The sequence below is a fragment of the Salvelinus alpinus genome, chromosome 2 (assembly GCF_045679555.1).
Source record: "Salvelinus alpinus chromosome 2, SLU_Salpinus.1, whole genome shotgun sequence".
Lineage (NCBI taxonomy): Eukaryota > Metazoa > Chordata > Actinopteri > Salmoniformes > Salmonidae > Salvelinus > Salvelinus alpinus.
The window spans coordinates 18,971,717-18,986,869 of NC_092087.1; the positions used below are offsets into that span (position 1 = coordinate 18,971,717).

The 15,153-nt window shown below is 45.2% G+C and overlaps 1 protein-coding gene across 10 annotated transcripts in view; it reads left to right on the forward strand.

The window, feature by feature from the left end:
- Positions 1-2,935: 2,935 nt before the first annotated feature.
- LOC139555925 (band 4.1-like protein 1) overlaps positions 2,936-15,153 on the forward strand; it is a 171,333-nt gene continuing 159,115 nt past the window's right edge. For 2 of the 10 annotated variants that reach the window (XM_071369356.1, XM_071369383.1), the window contains exon 1: positions 2,939-3,176. The gene's annotated coding sequence lies outside the window, so the exon portion shown is untranslated. Of the gene's footprint in view, positions 3,177-14,431; positions 14,569-15,153 lie in introns of those variants that run through there. The other 8 variants (XM_071369336.1, XM_071369348.1, XR_011671043.1 and 5 more) reach the window with 7 other exon arrangements.

Consider the following 15,153-nt stretch of genomic DNA (forward strand, 5'->3'; position numbering starts at 1 on the left):
CTGATGCTCTCATGCATGTTTCAGTGTTGCTTGCCTCGAAGCGAGCATAGAAGTTATTTAGCTTGTCTAGGCTTGTGTCTAGGCTTGTGTCACTGGGCAGCTCTTGGTTGTGCTTTCCTTTGTAGTCTATAATAGTTTGCAAGCCCTGCCACATCTGACGAGCGTCGGAGCCGGTGTAGTACGACTTGACCTTAGTCCTGTATTGACGCTTTGCCTGTTTGATGGTTCGTCGGAGGGCATAGCGGGGTTTCTTATAAGCTTCTGGGTTAGAGTCCCACTCCTTGAAAGCGGCAGCTCTGCCCTTTAGCTCAGTGCGAATGTTGCCTGTAATCCATGGCTTCTGGTTGGGAAATGTACGTACGGTCACTGTGGGGACGATGTCCTCGATGCACTTATTGATAAAGCTAGTGACTGATGTGATGTACTCCTCAATGCCATCGGAAGAATCCTGGAACATATTCCAGTCTGTGCTAGCAAAACAGTCCTGTAGTTTAGCATCTGCTTCATCTCCACTTTTTTATAGACGAGTCACTGTTGCTTCCTGCTTTAATTTTTGCTTGTAAGCAGGAATCAGGAGGATGGAGTTATGGTCAGATTTGCCAAATGGAGGGCAAGGGAGAGCTTTGTACGCGTCTCTGTGTGTGGAGTAAAGGTGGTTTAGAATTTTTTCCCCTCTGGTTGCACATTGAACATGCTAATGGAAATTCGGTAAAAATGATTTAAATTTCCCTGCATTAAAGTCACCGGCCACCAGGAGCGCTACCTCTGGGTGAGAATTCTCCTGTTTGCGTATGGCGGAATACAGCTCGTTGAGTGCGGTTTTAGTGCCAACTTCGCTCTGTGGTGGTATGTAGACAGCTACGAAAATACTGATGAAAACTCTCTAGGTAGATAGTGTGGTCTACAGCTTATTATGAGTTACTCTACCTCAGGCGAGCAAAACTTTGAGACTTCCTTAGATATCGTTCACCAGCTGTTGTTTACATAAATGTATTGGCCCCCGCCCCGTGTCTTACCAGAGGCTGCTGTTCTGTCTTGCCGATAGAGTGTATAACCCGCCAGCTGTATGTTCTTAATGTCATCGTTCAGCCACAACTCGGTGAAACATAAGATATTACTGTTTTTAATGTCCCGTTGGTAGGATATATATGTGCTTTCAGTTCGCCTCATTTATTTTCCAGCGATTGAACGTTAGCTAGCAGTATGGAAGGCAAGGGCAGTTTAGCCACTCGCCGCCTGATCCTCGCAAGGCATCCGGATCTTTTGCCTCAAAATCTCTGTTTCCTTCTCCAGCGAATCACAGGGATCGGGGCCTGGTCGGGCCTCTGCAGTATATTTCTCGCGGCCGACTTATTGAAGAAGAACTCCTCGTCCAATTTGAGGTGAGTAATCCCAATTCTGATGTCCAGAAGCGCTTTTCGGTCATAAGAGACGGTAGCATCAACATTGTGTACAAAACAAGTTACGAACAACATGAAAAAACAAACTAAATAGCATGATTGGTTGAGCGCCGATAAGACGGTAGCCCTACCCTCCGGCGCCATCATAGTTGTTGGGGAATTGTTAGATTACTTGTTAGATATTACTGCACTGTCGGAACTAGAAGCACAAACATTTTGGCTAACATCTGCTAACTACGTGTATTTGACAAATAAAATTCGATTAGATTTGATTTAAATGTCAAACTTTGCTCTAACAACCCCTAAAAAATCCACATTTCCTGTTGCTGCACGATTATTTTTCTGCTGTGATAAACTGGTCAAATTAAGATCCTACATCTGTATTGAGAGTGACAGGACTCTCACTGACTGCATGCATAACATACCGTATTGACACATGTGCAGTGGTATTCAGCTGGTGATTTCATCATCTTGCTGCTGACTGCAAATGTATCCACACTCCCTCGCAGCCACACGGAGTGGACAGATGCTGTACTTTTCCACAGTGATACTGGTACTTTTTGAAGGTAAACACACTCAGTGATGCATGCTTATTACTGTCTGTGGGGCATGGGGAGTTTGAAGCATAGATCAGTGCTTCTAAGAAGGCAGTAAATCATTCTTTACATTAGGCCTATCTACAGCTCAGAGAAAGAGGGGATAGTATGGAATTATCTAAACCAGTGAGTAGGCTATGACAGGTCTACTGTCTGCTCTGTTTTCATCTTTACTGAAACCTGAGAACATCATGCATGGCATAAAACAGTTTATTTCAATAGACTGACTTAAAGGTGCACTATGCTGAAATGTATCCTCCTTTGCCTGGTTGCAAACAGTCTAGTAGTTCTAATAGCCTAATTCCAGTTTATGGGACAAAACAAGCAAGTATAGTGTAGAGAATCATTGTACTATATAAATATATTTTTCATAACCCCAAATATTGTATTTTCAGCTGTTAGAAGCTGGTGTACAAAACCAAAAGTAAAAGATACAAAAACTCAGAACGGTGAGCATAGAAATAGCACACATAGAACAGATCTACAGCTTCTTAGACTTGCTTTCAATGAAAATGACAGATCTATAAATCACATTTCTATGTGCATTTGTTTGGGTAGCCCAAAAAGTTACCTATTGCCGCTTTAATACAGAACAACATATTTTCCTTTTTATCAATTGGACCAGTATAGTGTTATTTTTTAACCAAGAAGAAGGACTATAAATGCATGTTATCTCAATAGTCCTGCCATAGTTTACACATAAATGGTGATTATGTCACATTTAAGCAATTCATAAGTACATTTTAAGGCCCTGTCTTGATGTGATGGACCACTTCACCAAGCTTATTATTATCTTCTGAACGCGAAAAGAGACTGTTCCATTGCATATTATACCTCGATAGGCGTTTGTTTTGTGCCAATGATTAAATCAAAGCCATTGCAGTGCCAAAATCGTTGTTAGGTAACGTGAATTGAATTTTACTCTGCTTGGAGTAAAAGCTAGCAAGCGCTGTTCGCTGACATCCGGAGACTTGCGCGTTTTCTCCTCTACTCCCAGCCTTCGTTCCTCCCTCTTTCGCTCTCCTTCTCTTCCTCATACTCGCTCGAAGCTCTTGACTCCGTCATATACTGCTGTTCCCTCAAAGCAGGGAATAAGGACGGGGCAGAGGCAGTATTGGATTGATTTGCCCGCGGTGCACAACGTCAACAGTCCACACCTGAATGTGTGTTTGACTTGAAGGTAGGTGGCAACATTTTGCATTGTATAAAATGTTTCATTGTATTAATACATTTCATATATGCGGTGCTTCCATCTCATCATAGGAATAGTTTTTTTTATTAGGCTACAATCTCTCCTTACTTCTAAACAAATTCTTGCACATGGCTGTAAAGCATGTATGTATCCCTAATTGTTTTATTATAACATGTTTTAAAAGGCCATTTGTAAACTATGCTGGATTACACGCTGGAGCGAAATGTCTAGGACGATTTAATATTTCGCAAGGGAGAACATGTCACTGCTGGGCTATTCTGCAATAATTCCATTCCATACGACTGCATTTGCGCTCCCTAAAAGGACAGAGCACATTTGATTCGGGAATCTTTATGGTGGAACATGCCCATGGCCTTTCATAATATCCCACATGCGAATGCGCACTGTCGTCGGGACATTGTGTGAAGGCGATGTGTGTGTGGCATGAGGTGATACGAAATTAATTAATACTCAATTTCCATGGTGCGTTCTAGGCATACAGTCATTGGTTCTAGGGCTCCAGAGGCACAACTTGTAGCGTAAATGACGCGGCTATTTCCCTCACATCCTCTGCTCAGCCCTCACCCCGAACTGACAGCTTTAATAACAAACTTAGCTTATTCTCCATGATAGTCATATAGCCATGTTGTCATATAAAGCTAGTAAACCAACACAAATAATGAAGAAGAAGTAAATTAGATGTAATAGGCGTTCCCAGTAATGAGAATAAAAAGTTGATGATCATACACAGTAATATCTATATCAGTATCACAGTGTCCCAGTGTGGATCAAGTTTGAATGTCACATGCAGAAGTACAGTGAAATGCCTTTCTTGCAAGCTCCAAGCCCAACAAAGCAGTAATCAATATAAATGTAGCACAAAAAATAACATAAGGTAGAACAAAAACACACAAGAAATAAAACTAATAAGATCATATCTGGTGTTAATATTACAGTGTCCCAGTGTGGCATAGTGAAGTCAGGGCCAGCTCTAGCCTTTTGGGGGCCCTAAGCAAGATTTGGTTGCCCCCCCCCCCACCAAGCGGGCAACATTTTTTAGTGTGCTCCCTCTTGACTGGGGAGAGAAAAATGTACGTTTTAAAGTTAATTTCCTGCAATTCTACACATTCTGCCATGAGGTGTAGAGAAAATGTTGCAGTTTAAAGCACGTTTTCTGCAGTTCTAAGCATTTTGCCATGGGGTGGAGAGGAAATTTCAAAATGTTATAATACATTTCATGCAATTTTACCATGGGGCAGAGATACATTTTTGCAGTTTTAAAGCGAGCTTTCTGCAGTTCTAAACATTTTGCCTTGGGGCTGAGAGAACATTTAGCAATTGTTATGCAATTGTATTAATTTTGCAATGGGACAGAGAGAAATGTTTTAAAGCTAATTTCCTGCATTCTACACATTTTGCCATGACTTATGGCATGTTAATTATATCTGGGTGAGGGTGACTAACAAAATCAATGGGGGGCCCCTGGCCACAAGACCTGTGTGCCGGTTAGGTATACGGCCATGATTACTACAATTTTAGATAATTGTCTAGACTAATTTACCAATCTAAAAATTGTTAGCTGAGTGACTTTCAGTGACTGACAAAACAAGAGAAAAACTGCAGATGCAAAACAAAAAAATAATAGGATCAGAGTTCCCCTAGCGGCCAGGGGCCCAAAGCGACCGCATATGTTGCTTATGCCTGGAGCCTGTTTAGCCTGAGGCTGTGTGTTAGCCTCCTGGGGATAGAGGGCATGCAGTGGAGAGAAGGGAGCACATTTTATTAAATTATATTCTATAATATTCTATTCTATATCCTATTCTGTTCTATTATGTTTTATTATGTTCTGTTCTGTTATATGACCACTCAGGTGGGTGGCATCTCGCTTTTTTGCCCATGGAGGAGAGTGAATTCAGATCGATGATGACAGCCAAGCCTTGAGCACTTATGTTGAATATATTGCCAGATATACTGGCATACTATTGCTCACAAAGTGCTTTCATCTTTATCATAAGTTTCATCAGGCATTAAAATCCCTGTCCAGTAATGTGGCTTACCTCTGCCACTATGCATCCCTACGTTAAGCCTGCGTACCAGGGTGGACCGATGGTTTGAATCCCACACACTCTTACTGACCATCAACCCTCTCACACACCTTCATGTTTATCTCAAGGAAGATACTGTATAATGCTCTGTTTCTGTTTAATTCAGCCCTGTCATTATATAGTGCAGCTATCCCATCAGGCAGATCACTCAAGAGAGACTTCCAAATTTAATATCTATCCATGTCCTGAGGACGTCGGGAAATGCCTTCAAATCCGGCCACTAGGGGCAACAGTCAGCGCTATCACCATCAAGTAGGCTTGGGTTTTCCCATGACCGAATCCCATGACTCTGGATCAGAGGGGTGCGTGATTGATCCCAGTGTTTGTTAGCCCCTTTATTTATTATTTTCTTAAATTATATTTACCCCAGTCCACTTATTTACCCCAGTCCACTTGCCTGATTCTCCCCAGACACTCCCATCTCACACAGTGCACCCACACTCAGATTGTCTGATGCTTATGCACACACACACGCACGCACGCACGCACGCACGCACGCACGCACGCACACACACACACACACACACACACACACACACACACACACACACACACACAGAGACACAGACACAGACAGTCATAAACAGACACGTGGCTGTATGCATAACACGCTGAGACACTGATCCAAATGGCACACATGGTCCCACATCACACCCTCTCAGAAACACACAAACACCTTCAGGGGTATGTTCAGTCAGGCATTCCCAAGCCGAGCCTTCCCGTTACATGTGTTTAAAGTTTCAGAAAGGCATTTCTATGACCTGCGGACATAATATTGAGTGACTGACATCCCATCACCGATAACTAATCACTGATTGTTATTATTATTTATTTTATATATATATATTTTTAATGGTTTTTATATATTTTAGTTTTTTTTTAATTACCCCATTTTTGTGGTATCCAATTGGTAGTTACACTCTTGTCTCATCACTGCAACTCCCATACTGACTCAGGAGAGGCGAAGGTCGAGAACCATGCGTCCTCCGAAACACAAGCCAACCAAGCCGCACTGTTTCTTGACACAATGCCCACTTAACTCAGTAGCCAGCCGCACCAATGTGTCAGAGGAAACACTGTGCACCTGGCGACCAAGTCAGCGTGCACTGCACCCGGCCACCACAGAAGTAGCTAGTGCACGATGGGACGAGGACATCCCTGCAGGCTAAACCCTCCCCTAACCCCTAACGACGCTAGGCCAATTTTGCGCCGCCCCATGGGTCTCCTGGTCGCGGCCGGCTGCGACAGAGCCTGGACTCGAACCCAGAACCTCTAGTGGCAGAGATAGCACTGCTGCAGTGCCTTAGACCACTGCGCCACTCGTGAGGCCTAATTGCTCATTGTTGTGGCCTATATCCAGATAAGCACACCAAAAAAGGTATTCCTCCAGACAGCACACTGTGAGGGAGTACAATGAGCATTTGGTAGAAGTTAAATGAAATAAACATTCAGAAGACTGTTACGCTGCATGCTCAGGCAGGTCCATGTATGGAAGTGGTCTCACTTCTCACAATGATGCTTCTGAGCAGGGGAGCAACTTTGGTTTATTAAGAAGTGAGGGGCATAACAAATATTTGTATTTTTACAAATATAAATACTCGAAACAGCCTACCCGACTGCTCAGAGGCGTCCGCATGATCCTAAAGCACACCATTACCTCGCTTTGTATCACATTCCAATGATGAAACTGGTGGGGACAAAAATGCAATTTCAGAATGTGGGGAAACATGTCCCCCCCGTCCCAAGTTAAAGTTGCACCCCTGCTTCTGAGCCCCTTCTGGTTTCAAATACATAAGATCTGTTTCAGATCAAAAGCTTCAATAATAATGTCACAATTGGCATTCTCGTAAAAGGCAAACAACTCTTCAGTGTTTTTAACCAACACAAAATGTGTAATGTGTGTCACACTGATACAGTGGACATGCTCATTGGTCAGGTTCAGTGATTTGGTTGTGCACTGTTTTCCCTAGGATTTTTTTCATTTTTCAGCAGCTGTGGCAAAGTTAGTGTGGGGGGTGGGTGGGGGTGTGGTAGTGGGCGTGGCTAACGGTGCGGTATCCGATCAACATTTTTAAAGGCCCTCTTTGCCGCAGAGACAATATTTTGCTATTTGAAAGAACTTCCTGCAATTCTACACATTTTGCCATTGTGGCGGAGGTACAATTTTACAGTTTTAAAGCTAGTTTACTGCAATTCATTTTTTTTGTTGCCATGGCTAATGCCGTGCTCTTATGTTATCTGAGTGACTCTAACATTATAATAAAATCAGTGGGGGCCCAATGCCATGACATTTTTTTTACTTTTAGATTTTCCCTGACTAGTCTGTTTTTATTTTGGTGATTGTTAGTTCTCAAAGATGATCTTATTAAAAATTATTAAAAACATTAAGAACACCTGCTCTTTCCATGACATAGACAGACCAGCAATGTTCCCTCAAATTTTTTAAAATCACTGAGCAAATTTCAGGTCTGCTGAGTGCAAACTGTACCCGCTTTAAGTTTGTTTTAACAGTGGTCAAGTAGGCTACTGTGGCTATTTGATCATCATGTAGGCCTACTAGAGTGGCCTACCATCAAAAACAATGGAGAAAATGCCAATGTGTTGTGTTCAAAGGAAGCCAACATTCCATGAGACTTTAAAAAAAACATGCAGGGCTTGACATTAACCTGTTTATTCACTTGTCCTTCAGATAAGGAGGTGAGTGAAATGTTGTGCTATTTGATGCAAGAAACCGCTTTACAAAATAAAATGCATAATTATTCTCATACCATTATTACAGAGAATCAGACAAATTAGGTCTGTGTAGAATATGTGCCTGAGTCATGCCTGTCAATGCAATAGAATCCTACTCCGATGCGTTCTGCCTACAACAAAATCTCTTGGTTAGTTTTGCATACTGGGGCGACAGGTAGCCGACAGGTAGCCTAGTGGTGAGAGCGTTGGACTTGTAACCGAAAGGTTGCAAGATCGAATCCCTGAGCTGACAAGGTAAAAATCTGTCGTTCTGAACAAGGCAGGTAACCCCCTGTTCCTAGGCTGTCATTGAAAATAAGAATTTGTTCTTAACTGACTTGCCTAGTTTAATAAAGAAAAAATATTCAGGTTTGTATTGTTTCGGCATTGAAAGTGGCTAATATTGCATTGATTTGATCGCAATTCCCACCATAAAGGGAAACGTTACGGGGAAAACTCTAGAAAGTTCAATCTTGTGCTTCTCTGGGCGAGCTGATATTTCTTCTGCACTAAGCGCACATCCGCAGCTTAGAGGAAACATTGCTGACCAGGTGAATCCAGGTGAAAGCTATGATCCCTTATTGATGTCACTTGTTAAATCCACTTCAATCAGTGCAGATGAAGGGGAGGAGACAGGTCAAAGAAGGATTTTTAAGCCTTGAGACAATTGAGAAATGGATTGTGTATGTGTGCCATTCAGAGGGTGAATGGCCAAGACAAAAAATGTAAGTGCCTTTGAACGGGGTATGGTAGTAGGTGACAGGCGCACTGGTTTGTGTCAAGAACTGCAATACTGCTGTTTTTTTTCTCCGCTCAACAGTTTCATGTGTGTATCAAGAATGGTCCACCACCCAAAGACTTCCAGCCAACTTGACACAACTGTTGGAAGCATTTGAGTCAACATGGGTCAGCATCCCTGTGGAACGCGTTGAAACCTTGTAAAAATAAAGATAGGGAATAAAAAGGGGTCCAGAGGAGAGGATACCCAGAGGATAGGTAGAGGAGAGGATAGCCAGAGGATAGGTAGAGGAGAGGATAGCCAGAGGATAGGTAGAGGAGAGGATAGCCAGAGGATAGGTAGAGGAGAGGATAGCCAGAGGATAGGTAGAGGAGAGGATAGCCAGAGGATAGGTAGAGGATATGATAGCCAGAGGACAGGTAGAGGAGATGATAGCCAGAGGACAGGTAGAGGATATGATAGCCAGAGGACAGGTAGAGGAGAGGATAGCCAGAGGATAGGTTTAGGAGAGGATAACCAGAGGATAGGTAGAGGATAGGATAGCCAGAGGATAGGTAGAGGAGAGGATATTGAGGCTGTTCTGAGGGTAAAAATTAGGGGGGTAAAAAGCATCTTGACATTATAAAAAGCATCTTGACATTATCTCCCATTTCTAGCATTTGGCTTTCAACAGCTGACTCTCCAACATTTGGAACATTGTTTCAATATTGATTGATCTCCAACTATCCCATAGTAATGAGCGTGTTGGGAGCCAGGATGAGACAGACAGACAGCTTTTCTCAGTCAGTCAAAATAATGAATCAGCTGTCATAATTTTTATGGATCTATACAAAGAAATGTCAATAGAAAACAGGTCAAACAAAACTAAATGCAGCTAGTTTGTAGTCTTTCCAGCTTCAGTTTGAAGTGATTGCGTTAGCTGTGTTGTTGGCTAGCTCCTCTGAACAACAGTGTCCTGACGAGAGAGCACATTTCCTATGCCAGGCGAAATCGCGCATTATTAGTTCATTGTTATGGATGTATCCAAATAAATGTCACTAGAAAACAGCTTAAACAAACTCAAATGCACCTACTTTGCTGTTATTCTGGCTGCACTGTTTGACATGACTGTAAGTTGGACATAGTTGGCTAGCTAGCAAGCAAGGGATAGGAGAATCGAACTTGGTATAAACTGAGTTGTTTAATCAGTGCCTCACAAAACTCCAAAACCAAAATTACAAAATAATAAAAAGTGGGTACAAAACCCGCCGCGCACCAACACATAATACACAAACATACAATCAAACAATCTCCGACAAGGACATGAGGGGAAACAGAGGGTTAAATACACAACATGTAATTGATGGGATTGGAACCAGGTGTGAAGGAAGACAAGACAAAACCAATTGAAAATGAAAAATGGATCAGTGATGGCTAGAAGGTTGGTGACGTCGACCGCCGAAACACCGCCTGAACAAGGAGAGGGACCGACTTCGGCGGAAGTCGTGACAGTACCCCCCCCCTGACGCGCGGCTCCAGCAGCGTGTCGGCACCGACCTCGGGGACGACCCGGAGGGCGAGGCGCAGTGCGATCCGGATGGAGACGGTGGAAATCTCGCAGCATGGAAGGATCCAACACGTCCTCCACCGGAACCCAGCATCTCTCCTCCGGACCACACCCCTCCCAGTCCACGAGGTACTGAAGTCCACGAGGTACTGAAGGCCCCTTGTCCGACGTCTCGAATCCAGTATGGAACGAACGGCGTACGGAGGGGCCCCCTCGATGTCCAGAAGGGGTGGAGGAACCTTCCGCACCTCAGACTCCTGGAGTGGGCCAGCCACCACCGGCCTCTGGCGCAGTACGGCGCGCTGAAGGTGGACATGGGCGGCGTCCCATGTTTCCTCCGCGCGCCGGAACCAGTCGTCCACCACAGGAGCCTCGGTCTGACTCTGATGCCAAGGAGCCAGAACCGGCTGATATCCCAATACACACTGGAAGGGAGAAAGGTTAGTGGAGGAGTGGAGGAGTGGCGGAGCGAGTTCTGGGCCATTTCTGCCCAGGGCACAAACACCGCCCACTCCCCCGGCCGGTCCTGGCAATAAGACCTCAGAAACCTACCCACATCCTGGTTAACTCTCTCCACCTGCCCGTTACTCTCGGGGTGAAAACCTGAGGTAAGGCTGACCGAGACCCCCAGACGTTCCATGAACGCCTTCCAGACACTTGACACGAACTGGGGACCCCGATCAGACACTATATCCTCAGGCACCCCGTAGCGCCAGAAGACGTGTATTAACAGGGCCTCCGCAGTTTGTAGGGCCGTAGGGAGACCGGGCAGAGGGAGGAGACGACAGGACTTAGAAAAATGATCCACAACGACCAGGATCGTGGTGTTACCCTGTGAAGGTGGAAGATCGGTTAGGAAATCCACCGACAGGTGCGACCACGGCCGTTGTGGAACAGGTAAGGGTTTTAACTTACCTCTGGGCAGGTGTCTAGGAGCCTTGCTCTGTGCGCACACCGAGCAGGAGGAAACATATACCCTCACGTCCTTAGCTAAAGTGGGCCACCAGTACTTCCCACTAAGACAGCGCACCGTCCGACCGATCCCAGGATGACCAGAGGAGGGTGACGTGTGGGCCCAATAGATCAGCCGGTCGTGGACAGCAGACGGAACGTACAGATGCCCAGCGGGACACTGAGGGGGAGCGGGCTCTGCACGTGATGCCCGCTCAATGTCCACATCCAGCTCCCACACTACCGGCGCCACCAAACAAGAGGCGGGGAGTATGGGAGTGGGATCCATGGGCCGCTCCTCTGTGTCATACAGCCGGGACAATGTGTCTGCCTTAAAGTTCTGGGAGCCTGGTCTGTAAGAAAGGGTAAACACAAAACGGGTGAAAAACATGGCCCACCTTGCCTGGCGAGGGTTCAGTCTCCTCGCTGCCCGGATGTACCCCAGATTGCGGTGGTCAGTCCAGATGAGAAAAGGGTGTCTAACCCCCTCAAGCCAATGTCTCCACGGCTTCAGGGCCTTGACGACAGCTAACAACTCCCGGTCCCCCACGTCATAGTTTCACTCCGCCGGGCTGAGCTTCTTCGAGAAGAAGGCACAGGGGCGGAGCTTCGGTGGCGTACCCGAGCGCTGAGAGAGCACAGCTCCTATCCCAGCCTCGGACGCGTCCACCTCCACTATGAACGTTAAAGAGGACTCCGGATGGGCCAGCACGGGAGCCGAGGTAAACAAAGCCCTCAGGTGACTGAAAGCCCTGTCCGCCTCAGCTGTCCACTGCAAGCGTACCGGCCCCCCCCTTCAGCTGTGAAGTAATGGGAGCTGCTACCTGACCAAAACCCCGGATAAACCTCCGGTAGTAGTTGGTAAACCCTAAGAATCGCTGCACCTCCTATACCATGGTGGGAGTCGGCCAATTACGCACGGCTGCAATGCGGTCACTCTCCGATACCCTAGGAAGGAGAAGAACTGTTGGAAGAACAGGAATTTCTCAGCCTTGACGTACAGGTCATGCTCCAACAGGCGACCAAGCACTTGGCGCACCAGAGACACATGCTCGGCGCGTGTAGCGGAGTATATCAAAATGTCATCAATATACACCACTACACCCTGCCCGTGCAGGTCCCTGAAAATCTCGTCTACAAAGGCTTGGAAGACTGATGGCGCATTCATCAACCTGTACGGCATGACGAGGTACTCATAGTTCCCTGAGGTGGTACTGAAAGCCGTCTTCCACTCGTCTCCCTCTCGGATACACACCAGATTGTAAGCGCTCCTGAGATCTAGTTTGGTGAAGAAGCGCGCCCCGTGCATTTACTCTATCGCTGTGGCTATGAGTGGTAGTGGGTAACTATACCTCACCGTGATCTGATTTAGACCCCGGTAGTCAATACACGGACGCAGACCTCCCTCCTTCTTCTTCACAAAAAAGAAACTCGAGGAGACCGTGAAGTGGAGGACCGAATGTACCCCTGACGCAGGGATTTGGAGACATATGTTTTCATAGCCTCCGTCTCCGCCTGTCAGAGGGGATACACATGACTCCTGGGAAGTGCAGCGTCTACCAGGAGATCAATCGCACAATCGCCCCGTCGATGAGGTGGTAATTGAGTCGCCTTCTTTTTAGAGAAGGCGAGAGCCAAATCGGCATATTCAGGGGGTATGCGCATGGTCTGGACTCTCCACCGTAGTAGCACCAACGGAAACCCCTAAACACCTACCTGAGCACTCTCGTGACCACCCCGTGAGAGTCCTCTGTGGCCAAGAAACAGTGGGGTTATGACAAGCTAACCAGGTAGGCCCAGCACCACGGGAAACGCAGGAGAGTCAATAAGGAAAAGACACATTTTCTCCGTGTGACCCCCCTGCGTCACCATGCCCAAAGGAGCAGTGACCTCCCTAATTAACCCTGACCCTAATGGTCGACTATCTAAGGCCTGAACGGGGAAGGGCACATCCACGGGAACAATGGGGGTCCCTAAACTATGAGCTAACGCTCTATAAATGAAATTCCCAGCCACGCCTGGATCTACGAGCGCCTTATGCTGGGAATGCGGGGAAAACTCAGGAAAAGTGACAGACAAACATACGTGCAACAGAGGACTCTGGGTCTAAATCACCTACCTAGCTAATGTTAGCCACAACAAATTGGAATTCATAACATATCCTATGTTTTGCAAATTCGCAACATATCGTACGAATTCCAATTCGTAACATAATGTATAAATTACAGTTCATAACATATCATACGAAATGGATGATGGACATCCACAAATGAATACATACCATATGAAACGTAACATATCATACAAATGTGTATTTTTATTTTATTTAACTTTTATTTAACTAGGCAAGTTAGTTAAGAACAAATTCTTATTTACAATGACGGCCTACCGGGGAACAGTTGGAGTGTTGGAGTAATTGGAGTGTCCCGGATTTACATTTACTATGTTACGTCTACCCCTGAGTCCAGGTTGATTTCAGAGCACAGCATGCAGCTTTTCCCTGATTTGCTATTCAAATTAGGAAGTATGAAGCATCTACTGGGTCTGAGGCACAGAGGCAGTGCTCCTCACTGTGCTCTGTCTTTCCCTGGAGACAACCAGCTCCTGTACCCCATGTTAACCTAATGTACTGATCCCACTACTCGTTACCACATTACAACATGCTGAATTTATCATTACAAAATATGAATGCATTATCTTGTTTGTGTCATTATTCATTTATTACAGTACAATACAGTACCAAACCAGGAAAAATTAAGCCAGATGTTCTTTCCCTACAGATGTAGGATCATAATTTGAACACAGGAAATGTTAAACTTGGACTGTATTTGAGGTTTAAAAAGATTTCTGAAGTTTGTAATTTCTACTTTGAAACTTGATTTTCCCTTGTGAAAAGATGTATCAACCCCTACAAAAATGTCCATTCATTATAATTCACATTACCTGTTGTTGCAGGATTATTTTCTTGCTGTAGCAAACTGTCTCAAATTAAGATCATACATCTGTACATACTGTATACAGTACTTTAGTACATGGGCTTTATAGTGCAGTGTGTGTTGAGGACAGAGTGTATGCTTTTTTCAGTGTCTGCTCTGGGCTGTCATTACTGCTGGCCCTGTGGAATGTTCCATGGCTCTGTGTTGTTGTAGTTGGGTGAATCTAGTCACAACTCATGCAGCGTTGCAGGGACAAGTCGGGAGGCAGTCACAGAGACGAGCCAAAGGCTTGGTCAGGGACACTGCTACTGAGAATACACACAGACAGAAGAGGAAACTTCACTTTACACTGCTCTCAGAGGTTAGCATGGTAAGGTTTATTCTGGATATTTGATTTAATGCATTGAGGGTTGCGTTCCCGTGTGGCCAAGGACTGTTGGCAAACCGAGTCGATGGCTGATTTGAATGTGATGTTAGTGCAATCTTATTTCTGTGTACCATTCCTAAACGGCAGTATTTGAGCTGACTTTCTTCTTGAATCTGTAACCCTGTTGATGACTGAAGCTGTGCCATCACAGGCTTTAAGGATAACTATAGGACTATTTACTGTCAGCTGGGGACAATGAGGTATTGTTTTGCCATAGGAAATACAAGTCAATGATAGTCAATGAGTGTGTTTTCTGAATGGGCTAGACAGAGGGTGTTGATATGTCTACTGACTGACTGCTGGGCAATGAGCTGTCTCTCCGGTCTCTGTGTTCCCTCTTGCATCCTGTGTCTTCCTCTCACTTCCTCAGTGTTGTCCCTTCACCTCCTACTGCTGTCTGTCTGCTCAGGAGTTTTATTTTTAGCATCAGTTATTACACACTCTGCACTAGCCTCACTGATTCACTGGCCCCTCTCTCACACCAGTCTGTTCTGATGAGATAGGTGTTTTACTATTATACATCCTAGG